Below are 15,463 nucleotides of genomic sequence, written 5' to 3' on the forward strand. Positions count from 1 at the left end.
GACTTTGGACGCTCGGATTCCTCCTTGACCACACGGATTCAGGTCCATCCGTGGGTACTTCGTAACCCGTGTCATTTTCATTCTTCAATTCTCGTGTTCTTCCTTGTAGGGGCATTACAAAGGCATGGATTGCCTAGACAATTGCTATCCCCACACTAAGGTAAAGCACTACACATCAATAAAATCATAAGTCCCTCCCTCACTTCTCTCAAAATGATGAATATCTTGATCAAGGCACAAAAATAAATCCAAAAATGACAAAAATGCAATGTAAAAATTGAAATGCAAGTTAGGGAGTTAGAATATTTACAAATGGTGGTTTAGGGAGGACTCCACCACACTCTCATCCAATGTGATATGTCAAGGGGGCATGTTCAAGGTGTTGTTGATGTTACTCAACACCTTGAAGAAGTAGTCGAAAGCTTGCTCATTATCATGATAAAGATCCTCAATAGATCTTTGCACTTGTTATTCTCCTTGATGGTCTTGATTCATAGCATTACCAATACAGGGATTGAATATCCCTTCGAACTCATCATCCCAAAGACCGCAAACTTCGTCTACTTGATCATTATAAATTTCTTGAGTTGATAGAGACAACTCTCCTTCTTTATTGTCTTGGCCAATAAGGCCATCCACTTCACTTGTCATGGGTGAGCTTTTCAAGCTCTCATTGTTGCTATTTCCTTGCTCATTGAACGGAGCGTCATCAACTTTCTTTTTCCATTGGAATTTTGACTTCTTCCTATCATCCTTCCGGCTATAGTGATCAGCCATAAGCATGGTTCATGAAAACGGGGAGCTCTCATGGTCTTGTCAAGATTGAAAGTTATGGTCTCTGCTCCCACTTCTAAAGTAAGCTCTCCATGCTTCACATCTATCACCGCACCCGCGGTGTGTAAGAAAGGTCTTCCTAGGATGAACGGAATATTGGAGTCTTCTTCCATGTCAACAATGACAAAGTCCACCGGGATGAAGAATTTGCCAATTCTCACGGGAACATCTTCCCATATCCATAACGGTGTCTTCGTTGTTCTATCGGCCATTTGGAGTGTGATGTTGGTACATTTAAGCTTTCCCATCCCTATCCTTTTACTAACCGAATACGGCATAACACTCACACTTGCTCCTAGATCACACAAAGCCTTGTTGATCGTGATGTCGCCAATGGTACACGGTATTGAGAAGCTTCCCGGATCTTTAAATTTCGGAGGTGAACTCCCTTAAAGGATTGCACTACTCACTTTAGTGAAGGCGATAGTTTCAAACTTCCGGATTGACTTCTTTTTCGTAAGGATGTCCTTCATGTACTTTGCATAGGCCGGCACGTGATTGATTAATTCCGTGAAAGGAATCGAGACTTCTAAATTCTTCACAATTTCCATGAATTTTCTGAGTTGGTCATTAAACTTAGGCTTAGCTTGACGACTCGGGAATGGAAGTCTAATCACAATGGGCTCCTTCTCCTTGGCCTTTTGTTCACTTTTCCTTGAAACTTCTTGATTTATTGGTTCTCCTTCCTTGGAGTTTTGCACAACTTCTTCTTTGTCACTAGCTTCCACAACTTCATCCTCAACTTGCTTCTTTGGCCCTTCATATCTCGTACCACTCCTTAAGGGGATGGCACTAACCGTTTCATGTCTTAGGGGATTACTTTGAGGTGGTAATTGCCCCTTTTGTCTTTGAGAGTTTGAAGATGCTAGTTGGGTCAATTGAGTTTCCAACATTTTTGTGTGGGCTAGGATGTTGTTGATGGTGATGTCTTTTGCTTGCCTATCTTTTTGCATTTGAGTAAAAAATTCTTGTTGATTCTTTTGCATTTGGAGGACCGCTTTTTGAACATCAAAACCTTGGTCATTTTGTTGATTGTATGGAGTTTGATTTTGATAACCTTGGTTTTAGTTGAAAAAGGGTCTTTGATTTTGGTTTCTCATGGGAGGTGGGGTGTATGTTGGCTGAGAGTTTTGGACATTTTGGCTTTTGTATGAGAGATTTGGGTGGAATTTGGTGTTTTCATTGTAATAGTTGGAATAAGGGGTACCACTTTTGTATGCTTGAAAAGCATTCACTTGTTCATTTGCTCCCCTACATTCACTTTGGTCATGTCCCAAAGTTCCATAATTCTCACATATCTCACTTGGGATTGATGAAGATGCTACCATGGCATTAACATGATGCTTTGGTGATTTTGAGGCTTCTTCAAGTTTAGCCATAGCCTTCTCAAACTTCAAGTTAATGGTATCAATATGAGCACTAAGTTGAGCACCCAATTGAGTAATAGAGTCCACTTCATGCTTTCCTCCTCTAGTAGCCTTGCGAGGTCTACTATATTGTGAATTATGGACCGCCATTTCCTCAATCTTGTTCCAAGTTTGATTATCGTCAACTTCGGTGAACATACCATTTGATCCCATGTTGAGAATGTTTCTTGAGTCTTCATAAAGACCATTCCAAAATTGTTGTACCAAGAACCACTCGCTAAGTCCATGATGAGGACATGAGCGACAAATTCCTTTGAATCGCTCCAAGCTTCATACAAAGATTCTTCATCCCTTTGCTTAAAACCCGTAATTTGAGCTCTTAGCATGTTAGTCTTTTCAGGAGGGTAGAATTTTTAGTAGAAAGCTAGAGCCAACTTCTTCCAAGAGTCTATTCCAAGATTGGCCTTATCAAGGCTTTTCAACCATTGTTTTGCGGTACCAATTAGAGGAAAAGGAAATAAGACCCATCGAATTTGGTCTTGAGTTACACCGATTTGTGAAATCGCATCACAATAGTCACAAAAGGTTTCCATATGGGAGTGAGGGTCTTCACTAGGCATCCCCCAAATTGGCTTCTTTCGACTAATTGGATAAATGCATATTTTGCAATGAAATTTCCGGTTAAGTGTTGTGGTGTGGGAGTACCATTGGGTAGGTTCTCCTCGGTTGGTCCGGAATGTGATGAAAACTTAGGCATTGTGGGTTGATTGTGTGATTGATTTTGTGTTGGGTTCTCCTCACCTTCTCTTGCAAAAGGGTTGATGAACTCAATAGTATTTGGTTGAATATCTACAACCTCACCAATACCTCTCAAAGTATTTCTAGCAAGTCTTCTATTGGTTGTCAAAGTCCTTTCAATTTCGTGATCAATGGGTAACAAGTTACCTTGTGATCTTCTAGATATGCAAAATATTAAACAACTTGAAAACAATTAGAACAAACCTTGAGGAGCTTTACTTCCCCAAGGCAACTAAAGACACAACTAATAACAATCTAAGAAAATCAAATCAAGTTAACACCGTCCCCGTCAACGGCGCCATTTTTGGTCGGTCCGCTTTGGAGCTTAGATTTCGGTTACTTGTCGTTAGGAGCACCTAGACCAAAACAATATTTGTAACTTCACAAACAACTCTACTATTAGTAAAGAGGCATGTAAAGGTCGGATCCCAAGGGACGGGTATTGATGTAGGATTTTCGATTGCAAGTAGCGGTGTCTAGGGGTGTCACAATTTGGGTTGAGATAAGAAGATCACTAAACTAAATAAGAATTAAAGTAAGCAAGCAAGATGACTAAAATGAGATGTAAACAATTGATTAAAACACTAGGGTGTCATGGGGTCATAGCGGATTCATGGGAATTGATCATAAAAACATATTCTCAAATTATAAGCAAGCAATTATTGTTGTGATAGGATCGAGTTGGTTTATATCTTACAATCCTAGGAAGGTATGGGTCCAGGAGCCGAATCGATTAGATTGTACAACACTTACAAGTCGACTTAATCCTCCCTACTCAACTATATGCATGGTCTAATGAGACTCGATTTGGTTTATGTCTTATAAGTCACATTGAAAAGGTAAGTGATGGGTAAAAAATGCAAGGATTCATAGGCTCGCATTTCATCAAACATAACATGTGCATAAGTTGAGATCACAATAAGCAAGCAAATAAATTATGAAAACATATTAAATTAAGCATGAATCATCCCCCATGTTGGTTTCCCCTAATTACCTATTAACCCTAGTTAAGGAAATTACTCACTCATTGTCAAGTTTTGTAACACCCCGCAATTTCCATGTCATCCTAAATAATAAAACTCATATTTTTAAATAATAAGAATGATTCACAATAAAATTTTATCCTTTAAAATCTATTATTTTTCGACAATGATATCCAAATACCCATCCTAAACTTACACTCCTTATGCCGACGAATAACTTCTTCGTCGTTGATGCTAATTTTATGATATTTGAAAGACAGATATAGCTCTTGATCATAAACTGAAAGTTGTAGATATTTCTTTTAGCTTTCCAACGCCGCCGAAAACACCTCAATCGGAGTTATGTAGAGGAAATTATGCCCGAAATACGAAAGGCTGTCGCAGAAATCCGCGAACAAGACCCACCCTCGTTATTCCTCTTTTCACCTTGAATTATCATTTACCTCATCACCTAGGCACATGGCAAGTTGGCAACTTGTTTTTTTTCCTTGGAGCCCAAGGCCTACCCTCATAGGCATGTGACTACTTTACTTAAAGTAATAGCCAAAGGTTTAGCCTTAATCATTCCCCTAACCTATTCCTTTTTAGCCTCCTACTCATCTATAACTTACACAACACAATTTGCACCCACAAATCTCTCCTCTTTGCCGTGAGCTTCTACCCCAATTCTCTACATTTTATTTCTTCCATTCTAACATCTTTTTCATCTTATTCCTTAGTAAGTGTAAGTGATTATTTAGTTCCCATCCTTTTAATAGTTTTTTTTTTAGAGTAGTATTTAATTAATTGTTTTTCATTCTTATGTTTGTTCAAGAAGGTGATCAAGAGACATTGGTTGAGGGAGATCATTTGGGTTGATCTTATAACACTATCCTTCTTATTTACTAATCTTAATCTCTATCAAGTAACTAGGTTTTCTCCTTTTCATGATTTTTGAATTTCAAGTGCTTTTATGAGGTTATAATAAGATTGATAATATATATGATGTTTAAGATCATGGAAATATATGAGATTCATGATTTATATAATAAATAGTAGTTTTCAATATTTTGTAATGAATATATACTTATTTAAATGTTTTCTATGATTTATTTGTGTTTTTATGTGATTTAACAATCTAATCAATATGTAAAATATATGGATGATTATAGAAATTTTATTTTTGATTATATTCTGATTTATTATCATTATTTATGAGTTTGCATGTGATTATTTTAGTTTTATAACTATCATATGTTTATTTGTTGTTATTTGATATTTAATCACGGTTTTATGTGATAATCGTCTAATAAATATATAAAACATAAAATAATTTCGACAAATTTACTTCCTTAATTTTATTCTGCCCTATTATAATTTATATAATATTTAAATTGATTATTTTATTTTTATAATTATTATTGCTCTTATTTAATATATATTCGTGTTTTATGCAATTAATCTCAAGTAAATATGTAAAATATTTAAATAAATGTTAAAATTAAATGTTTTATCATACTATGACTTGTTTTAGTGTATTAAAGTTTTTCATGTCCATTTTGTAATTTTTTATAATCACTTTTGAATTTTATAACTAATTAGTCCATAAATAAGGTTTAATTGTGTTAGAATAATAAATAAATATAAATAAAATATTTCCAATTTATTTTTATGCATATTCTGTCCTATACTTATGAAAAATAAATTATTAATAGTCGTGACACAATTTGCTTAATTATTTATTTATTTTTTTGCATGAAATCGCCTATTAAATGCTATTTTAAGTTAAATATATGAAATGAGGTTAAATAATTTATTAGGTAATGTTTTTATTGAATTCATAGCTTCTTAAAATGTCTAGTAATTTTGCATGGGCAGAATATAACTTTTGTTTAATTGTTTAGAATTAATAGGTGTTTAATTATTTGAATTAATAAATGTTTATTAAGGAAATAAGTAATAATATATTTGATGTTACCATGTCTTGTGAATATATTCTCCATAAAGATGTTTATAATGTGAGATTACAATAATGTATATGTTAAGAATTGATTGTCACTTCTACAATGCTAAATGTCATGTATATGCTTTTTGTGATATTGCCTTTCGTAAATTATATATTGACATGAGTGTCTCTTGTTTTATATTGGAAAAGTTGAACTTATACTCTAGCTTTGAAGACCATTATTGAATTTCATTTGATATTATTTATCGCTCAGTTACGAGCATTTTGGCATGTTAACATGAGGTTATTCATGGTGCACATTTGTTATCTTTTGGACCTTGTTCCATTTTATATATGGTTTAGCTAGAGTATAAGATATCGAGTAGATTTCAGGTTATTGGTCTACTTGAGAAGAGCAATACCAAACTGGGTCGGTTTCAGGTTATTGGCCTACCTAGTACCCTGGCGTGGTTTCAGGTTATTGGCCTGCTATGGGTTGACCGTCCTTTTTGGATACTCTTATGAGTCTATGGATATGTCGTTTGGGGGTCAAGGGTCCGCACTTTTATGCCTTGACTGGTTAAGGGTCCGCACATTTACGCCTTAACTAGACATTATGTCCCTCGAGAGTCTGGCCAGTCTTAGACACGGGTTCACGGTTATGTGTCCTGCCGTAGGGTTATTTTGGTGTAAGGTTATTGACACCAAGGTTTAGGGTTTCAGGTTATTGGCCCTAGACGGTGCTCGTTCTTGTCTCGTGTTATTCTATGTATTTATGGTCCAAGATTTGGATGTGTTTACCACTCGTATATTATCATTACTCATTTCATATGTCATTCGGGTAAATTGGTGTTATTTCTCTTTCATTATCACCACCTTCTTTTACAGTATTTCATATAATCATGTAAGTGACATGAAACTTGTAAGTTGTTACACATTTTAATTAATCATGTGGTATCATTATTACTCACTTATTTGTTATTATATACCTTGATATTTATTTTCCATGAAGTTCACATGTTTTCATATTTTGAATGGATTATATGTTGTCTCTTATTATTTGCTCATAATTGTTTCTTGAATTTTTTTAAGTCATGGCTGGGAGGACTCCTAGTTACTCCCCACTGACGGTGGTTGTTGATATTTTTTTTTCAGGTTGATGTGCTTCTTGGTCATGGATGGGTTTTGAGAGAGATATAATAAATAATAGTTATGATGTTTAGTAATCGAACCTTGTTGTTTTATTTTGGACGGGTTTTTCATTCCCGAGAGTAGTTGTATGCGTAGTTAACTATTACTTTATATATTTCGGTAGCACCCGGATTTATCGTCATGGTGTTTCCGCCACCATGGACTTTTATTAATATAAAATGCAATATTTATCTAGCTTATTTGTATTATTAAATCCGGGGTTGTTACAGTTGGTATCAGAGCCAGTACGCTCCCAACACTCTCGGATTGAAATAAGACTTAAACAAAGATTAATTATGAGTAAAAGAGAGTGGGATAGAAACAAGTAAGGACTTTATTTATGTTTATATTATAGGTCTCTTACTTGCATATGAGTATTTTTTTTAATTATGCGTTACTTGTGGCTGAGTAGTTGTTTGCTAGTGGTAGTTAGGTTTCTACCACGTGGTTTATCAGATTGCTTTGTTGTAGATGAACACCCGACATGGAAACAACAATGGTAATGGCGAAAATGAGAGAACTCGTTTGATCGAAACAGCTTTATTGAAGTTACTGGAGAAGGAGAACAATGCCCAACCAAACGAAAGGAAGAGATCCATTTTTGAGCGTTTCAACCGCCACCAACCTCCAGTATTCATGGGAGTCACCGACCCAGTCATCTTAGAGGGTTGGATACGTGAAATGGAGAAGTTGTTTGTCGTGACTCACATGCCTAAGGAGGAAAAGGTTGATATGGCTAGCTATTATTTCCGTGAAGAAGCGGATCGTTGGTGGGATCTCATGAAAGAATCACTGAAGGCTCAGCCCGGGTTTGGATGGGACCAATTCAAGGAAAGTGTGAAAGCTCGTTTCTATCCAGAGTCCCTTCGTTGGAAGAAACAACAGGAATTTTTGGATTTGGAGCAAGGGGATATGACGGTGGAGCAATATACTAGCAAATTTATAGAATTGGCCCGTTTTGCTTCTATAATAATACCGACTGAGAGAGAGAAAATTCGTCGGTATGAGTTGAGGTTGGCTCCTAAGGTTCGTACGGCAGTTGCAGCAGTCCCTTCACGGACCTTTCAAGAAGCTTATGATCGTGCCCTTAGTGTTTATGATGCGGTCTTAGACCAAGAAGCTCATGAACGTCGTTTGGCTAAGAAAACCCCCGCTCCATCATCTTCTTCTCAGGGGCCAGCAAAAAGGGTAAAGCATGGTAACACTTCAGGTGAGGCTCGTTCTAACCCTGCTCCTCAAGGTGACCGTCAATGTTACCATTGTGGTGGAGCTTATCACCCTGGAAAAAGTTGTTCCGGGAAGGATATAAGATGCTTCAACTGTCAAGGTTTAGGTCACACAGCAAATCGCTGCCCTCAAAGGACAAATCAAGCTTCAGGGGCGGGTAACATGAATAATAGGTCTCAAAGCGGGCTCTCGCCCAGGGCCGTGTATTTCTTATGAACCGTGTGGAAGCTGAGGCTCACCCAGATGTTCTTACTGGTACATTTCTTGCTAATTCTACTCCTGCATTCGTAATTTTTGATACTGGTGCTTCTTTATCATTTATTTCAACATCGTTCGTTAGTAAGACTCAACTCATTCCTAGTGCTCCTATTACCACTACTATATCTCTCCCCACGGGAGAAATTATACCATGTTCAACAGTCTTTCGTGATGTTCCCATATCTATTGGTGGAACCAACTTTCCAGCTGACCTTATAAGTTTTAAACTCTCTGGATTCGATATTATCCTCGGTATGGATTGGTTAGCAAGGTTTGATGCAAAGTTTGTATGTCATGACCAAAAGATCATTCTCAAAAGTCCTTTAGGAACGAGGGTTTCATATAAGAGCATCTCGACTAAACCCGGGATTAAATGGGTGTCCGCATTAAAAATGGAGAACTTGAGGAGAAAAGGGTACAAATTATACTTATGTAGTATTCGGGATGTCACTATGGAGGTTAAGATTGATGATATTCCAATTGTTCGAGAATACACCGACGTGTTTCCAGAGGATCTTCCAGGTGTCCCACCAGAACGTGATATTGAGTTTAATATTGATCTTCTCCCTGGTGCCGGACCGATCTCAAAGGCTCCTTATCGCATGGCTCCCGCCGAGATGCAAGAATTAAAGAAGCAGCTAGATGACTTGATTGAGAAAGGATTTATTCGCCCAAGTGTATCGCCTTGGGGGGCTCCGGTATTGTTTGTAAGAAAGAAGGATGGGAGTATGCGATTGTGCAATGATTACAGAGAGCTACACAAGGTGACGATCAAGAACCGTTACCCTCTCCCAAGAATCGAGGATCTATTTGATCAACTGAAGGGAGCAAGTATGTTCTCGAAGATTGATTTGAGGTCGGGATACCATCAGATTCCGGTAAAGAAGGAGGATATCCCTAAAACCGCGTTTCGATCAAGGTATGGCCATTATGAATTCGTGGTGATGCCATTCGGTTTAACTAATGCCCCAGCCGTATTCATGGATCAGATGAACAGAACCTTCCACGAGTTTTTGGATAAATGTGTAGTTGTGTTCATAGATGATATCCTGATTTATTCAAAGAATGAGGATGAACATGCACAACATCTTCGTTTGGTATTAGAGACTCTGAGGAAGCAAAAAATGGTTTGCGAAGTTTTCGAAATGCGAATTTTGGCTTAAGAAAATTGCATTTTTAGGACATGTCATTTCTGGCGAGGGCGTTAGTGTCGATCCAGCTAAAGTTCAAGCAGTAGTGGATTGGGAAAGCCCTAAGAATGTGAGTAAGATTAGAAGTTTCTTGGGTTTGGCAGGCTACTACCGTAGGTTCATTAAAGATTTTTCTAAGGTGGCAAAACCAATGACTTCTTTACTAAAGAAGGAATCAAAATTTGCGTGGTCTAGTGCCTGCGAAGAGGCGTTTCAAGAGCTGAAGAGGAGATTGACATCAGCACCAATTCTAACATTACCCGAGGAAGGCGTCGGATTTGATGTCTATAGTGACGCGGCAAAGAATGGTCTAGGTTGTGTGCTAATGCAAAATGGAAAGGTTGTGGCTTATGCGTCGAGGCAACTAAAGGAAACTGAAAAGAACTATCCGACTCATGATCTCGAGTTGGCAGCTGTAGTTTTTGCCCTTAAGATTTGGAGACACTACCTCTATGGAGTTTCATGCAACTTTTATACAGATCACAAAAGCTTAAAATACATTTTCACACAAAGGGATCTAAATGCGAGGCAAAGGAGATGGTTAGAGTTGATCAATGATTATAACCTTCAGCTACACTACCATGAAGGTAAGGCCAATGTGGTGGCTGATGCATTAAGTAGGAAGGAAAAACACACGCTAAATGTGGCTTTAGTGTTGCCTGATGAACTTTTCCGTGAATTCCAAAAGCATGAATTTGGAAGTGGTCCGTCAAGGGAGTGCCAACTTGAGTGCCATGACAGCTGAACCTGATTTATATCATGAGATTCGAGTGAAGCAACGAGAGGATACAATACTCGAAGGTTTGCGTGCCAAGGCTGGAGAAGCTAAGGAATTCAAGATTTGGGCAGATGGGAGTTTAAGATTTCATGGGAGATGGTGTGTTCCTAACTGTGATGTGCTCAAAAGAATGATTATGCAAGAGGCTCATAGTACACCATACTGTTCACCCAGGTGGGGATAAGATGTATAAGGATTTGAAGAAATTCTTTTGGTGGCCTAATATGAAAAGAGAGATAGCCGATTTTGTGGCCAAATGCCTCACTTGTCAAAAGGTGAAATTTGAGCATCAAAGACCCAGTGGTCTTTTGCAGCCGTTGGAAATACCGGTGTGGAATTGGGATTCAATTTCCATGGACTTTGTAATGGGCTTGCCAAGGACGCCGACAGGAAAGAATGCCATTTGGGTTGTGGTTGATCGGTTGACTAAAGTAGCTCATTTCATTCCGATGAAAGAAACGTGGAGTTTGGATGAGATGGCGATGGCATACCAAAGAGAAGTTATTAGATTACATGGTGTTTCGAAAGATATAGTTTCCGATCGTGATGACCCACGATTTTGTTCGTATTTTTGGAGGAAACTTCAAGAGGCGTTGGGTAGTAAGCTAAAGTTGAGTACGGCATTTCATGCCGCTACAGATGGATAGACGGAGCGTACTATTCAAACGTTAGAGGATATGCTTCGAGCTTGTGCATTAGAGTTTCAAGCCAGTTGGGAGAAAAGTCTCCCCTTGGTTGAGTTCTCTTACAACAACAGTTTCACTCTAGCATTAAGATGGCGCCATTTGAGGCTTTATATGGGAGAAAATGTCGAAGCCCATTGTGTAGGGATGATATAAGTGAAGCTGCGGTTCTCGGACCCGAAATGATTCAAGAATCCATTGAGCAAGTTAAGCTAATTCGGGAAAAGTTGAAAGCGGCTCAGGACCGACAAAAGTCGTATGCCGACTTGCGTCGAAAGCCGATTGAGTACCAAGTTGGAGACAAGGTATTCTTAAAAGTGTCACCTATGAAAGGCGTGAAGAGATTTGGTATTAAGGGCAAGTTGAGCCCAAAGTTTGTTGGGACTTATGAGGTACTTGAGCGGATTGGAGAGGTGGCTTATAAGTTAGCGTTACCCCCAAATTTATCTAAGGTTCATAATGTCTTTCATGTGTCTCAATTAAGGAGGTATCGTAGTGACCCCTCCCACGTACTTCAGTCAGATGTGGTCGAGGTGGAACCAAACCTCACTTATGAGAAGCAACCAGTACGTATCCTAGATAGGAAAGATAAGACCCTAAGGAATAAGGTCGTTCCACTAGTAAAGGTTTTGTGGCGCATCCAAAAGTTTGAAGAGGCTACATGGGAAACTGAAGCATCTATGCGGGAGAGATATCCACAACTATTCGATTTGGGTAACCCTTCTATTTCAAGTTTCGAGGACGAAACTTTTCTTAAGGGGGTAGGGTTGTAACACCCCGCAATTTCCAAGTCATCCTAAATAATAAAACTCATATTTTTAAATAATAAGAATGATTCACAATAAAATTTTATCCTTTAAAATCTATTATTTTTCGACAATGATATCCAAATACCCATCCTAAACTTACACTCCTTATGCCGACGAATAACTTCTTCGTCGTTGATGCTAATTTTATGATATTTTAAGAACAGATTTAGCTCTTGATCATAAAATGAAAGTTGTAGATATTTCTTTTAACTTTTCAACGCCACCGAAAACACCTCAATCGGAGTTATGTAGAGGAAATTATGCCCGAAATACGAAAGGCTGTCGCAGAAATCCGCGAACAAAACCCACCCTCGTTATTCCTCTTTTCACCTTGAATTATCATTTGCCTCATCACCTAGGCACATGGCAAGTTGACAACTTGTTTTTTTTTCCTTGGAGCCCAAGGCCTACCCTCATAGGCATGTGACTACTTTACTTAAAGTAATAGCCTAAGGTTTAGCCTTAATCATTCCCCTAACCTATTCCTTTTCAGCCTCCTACTCATCTATAACTTACACAACACAATTTGCACCCACAAATCTCTCCTCTTTGCCGTGAGCTTCTACCCCAATTCTCTACATTTTATTTCTTCCATTCTAACATCTCTTTCATCTTATTCCTTAGTAAGTGTAAGTGATTATTTAGTTCCCATCCTTTTATTAGTTTTTTTTAGAGTAGTATTTAATTAATTGTTTTTCATTCTTATGTTTGTTCAAGAAGGTGATCAAGAGACATTGGTTGAGGGAAATCATTTGGGTTGATCTTATAACACTATCCTTCTTATTTACTAATCTTAATCTCTATCAAGGTAACTGGGTTTTCTCCTTTTCATGATTTTTGAATTTCAAGTGCTTTTATGAGGTTATAATAAGATTGATAATATATATGATGTTTAAGATCATGGAAATATATGAGATTCATGATTTATATAATAAATAGTAGTTTTCAATATTTTTGTGATGAATATATACTTATTTAAATGTTTTCTATGATTTATTTGTATTTTTATGTGATTTAACAATCTAATCAATATGTAAAATATATGGATGATTATAGAAATTTTATTTTTGATTATATTCTGATTTATTATCATTATTTATGAGTTTGCATGTGATTATTTTAGTTTTATAACTATCATATGTTTATTTGTTGTTATTTGATATTTAATCACGGTTTTATGTGATAATCGTCTAATAAATATATAAAACATAAAATAATTTCGAAAAATTTACTTCCTTAATTTTATTCTGCCCTATTATAATTTATATAATATTTAAATTGATGATTTTATTTTTATAATTATTATTGCTCTTATTTAATATATATTCGTGTTTTATGCAATTAATCTCAAGTAAATATGTAAAATATTTATATAAATGTTAAAATTAAATGTTTTATCATAATATGACTTGTTTTAGTGTATTAAAGTTTTTCATGTCCATTTTGTAATTTTTTATAATCACTTTTGAATTTTATAACTAATTAGTCCATAAATAAGGTTTAATTGTGTTAGAATAATAAATAAATATAAATAAAATATTTACAATTTATTTTTATGCATATTCTGTCCTATACTTATGAAAAATAAATTATTAATAATCGTGACACAATTTGCTTAATTATTTATTTATTTTTTTTGCATGAAATCGCCTATTAAATGCTATTTTAAGTTAAATATATGAAATGAGGTTAAATAATTTATTAGGTACTGTTTTTATTGAATTCATAGCTCCTCAAAATGTCTAGTAATTTTGCATGGGCAGAATATAACTTTTGTTTAATTGTTTAGAATTAATAGGTGTTTAATTATTTGAATTAATAAATGTTTATTAAGGAAATAACTAATAATATATTTGATGTTACCATGTCTTGTGAATATATTCTCCATAAAGATGTTTATAATGTGAGATTACAATAATGTATATGTTAAGAATTGATTGTCACTTCTACAATGCAAAATGTCATGTATATGCTTTTTGTGATATTGCCTTTCGTAAATTATATATTGACATGAGTGTCTCTTGTTTTATATTGGAAAAGTTGAACTTATACTCTAGCTTTGAAGACCATTATTGAATTTCAATTGATATTATTTATTGCTCAGTTATGAGCATTTTGGCATGTTAACATGAGGTTAATCATGGTGCACATTTGTTATCTTTTGGACCTTGTTCCATTTTATATATGGTTTAGCTAGAGTATAAGATATCGAGTAGATTTCAGGTTATTGGTCTACTTGAGAAGAGCAATACCAAACTGGGTAGGTTTCAGGTTATTGGCCTACCTAGTACCCTGGCATGGTTTCAGGTTATTGGCCTGCTATGGGTTGACCGTCCTTTTTGGATACTCTTATGAGTCTATGGATATGTCGTTTGGGGGTCAAGGGTCCGCACTTTTACGCCTTGACTGGTTAAGGGTCCGCACATTTACGCCTTAACTAGACATAATGTCCCTCGAGAGTCTGGCCAGTCTTAGACACGGGTTCACGGTTACGTGTCCTGCCGTAGGGTTATTTTGGTGTAAGGTTATTGACACCAAGGTTTAGGGTTTCAGGTTATTGGCCCTAGACGGTGCTCGTTCTTGTCTCGTGTTATTCTATGTATTTATGGTCCAAGATTTGGATGTGTTTACCACTCGTATATTATCATTACTCATTTCATATGTCATTCGGGTAAATTGGTGTTATTTCTCTTTCATTATCACCACCTTCTTTTACAGTATTTCATATAATCATGTAAGTGACATGAAACTTGTAAGTTGTTACATATTTTAATTAATCATGTGGTATCATTATTACTCACTTATTTGTGATTATATACCTTGATATTTATTTTCCATGAAGTTCACATGTTTTCATATTTTGAATGGATTATATGTTGTCTCTTATTATTTGCTCATAATTGTGTCTTGAATTTTTTTAAGACATGGCTGGGAGGACTCCTAGTTACTCCCCACTGACGGTGGTTGTTGATATTTTTTTTCAGGTTGATGTGCTTCTTGGTCATGGATAAGTTTTGAGAGAGATATAATAAATAATAGTTATGATGTTTAGTAATCGAACCTTGTTGTTTTATTTTGGACGGGTTTTTCATTCCCGAGAGTAGTTGTATGCGTAGTTAACTATTACTTTATATATTTCGGTAGCACCCGGATTTATCGTCATGGTGTTTCCGCCACCATGGACTTTTATTAATATAAAATGCAATATTTATCTAGCTTATTTGTATTATTAAATCCGGGGTTGTTACAAGTTTAACATGTTAACAAGGTTGTCAATCATATTAACAAAGCAAAACATAATGAATAAATGAAGATGATTAACAATAATTAAAAAGGGATTAAGAGAGTTATACCTAATGATGATTCCAAAATAATAAAGCAAAGAATAAAAGAAGTACTTGATGATTGATGGAAGGTTGTA

General features: G+C 36.2%; 1 long non-coding RNA gene and 1 other non-coding gene across 2 annotated transcripts; both read left to right on the forward strand.

The window, feature by feature from the left end:
• The first annotated feature begins 2,481 nt into the window (after window positions 1–2,481).
• LOC141624649 (small nucleolar RNA R71) lies at window positions 2,482–2,587 on the forward strand. The gene has a single exon (XR_012534454.1). It is a non-coding gene; the product is annotated as a small nucleolar RNA R71 (small nucleolar RNA).
• Window positions 2,588–12,545: 9,958 nt separating this feature from the next.
• LOC141621450 (uncharacterized) lies at window positions 12,546–15,239 on the forward strand. Its single transcript, XR_012532341.1, has 3 exons — window positions 12,546–12,671; window positions 12,763–12,850; window positions 15,027–15,239. It is a non-coding gene; the product is annotated as an uncharacterized LOC141621450 (long non-coding RNA).
• Window positions 15,240–15,463: the final 224 nt, after the last annotated feature.

The sequence above is a fragment of the Silene latifolia genome, chromosome X (genome assembly GCF_048544455.1).
Source record: "Silene latifolia isolate original U9 population chromosome X, ASM4854445v1, whole genome shotgun sequence".
NCBI lineage: Eukaryota > Viridiplantae > Streptophyta > Magnoliopsida > Caryophyllales > Caryophyllaceae > Silene > Silene latifolia.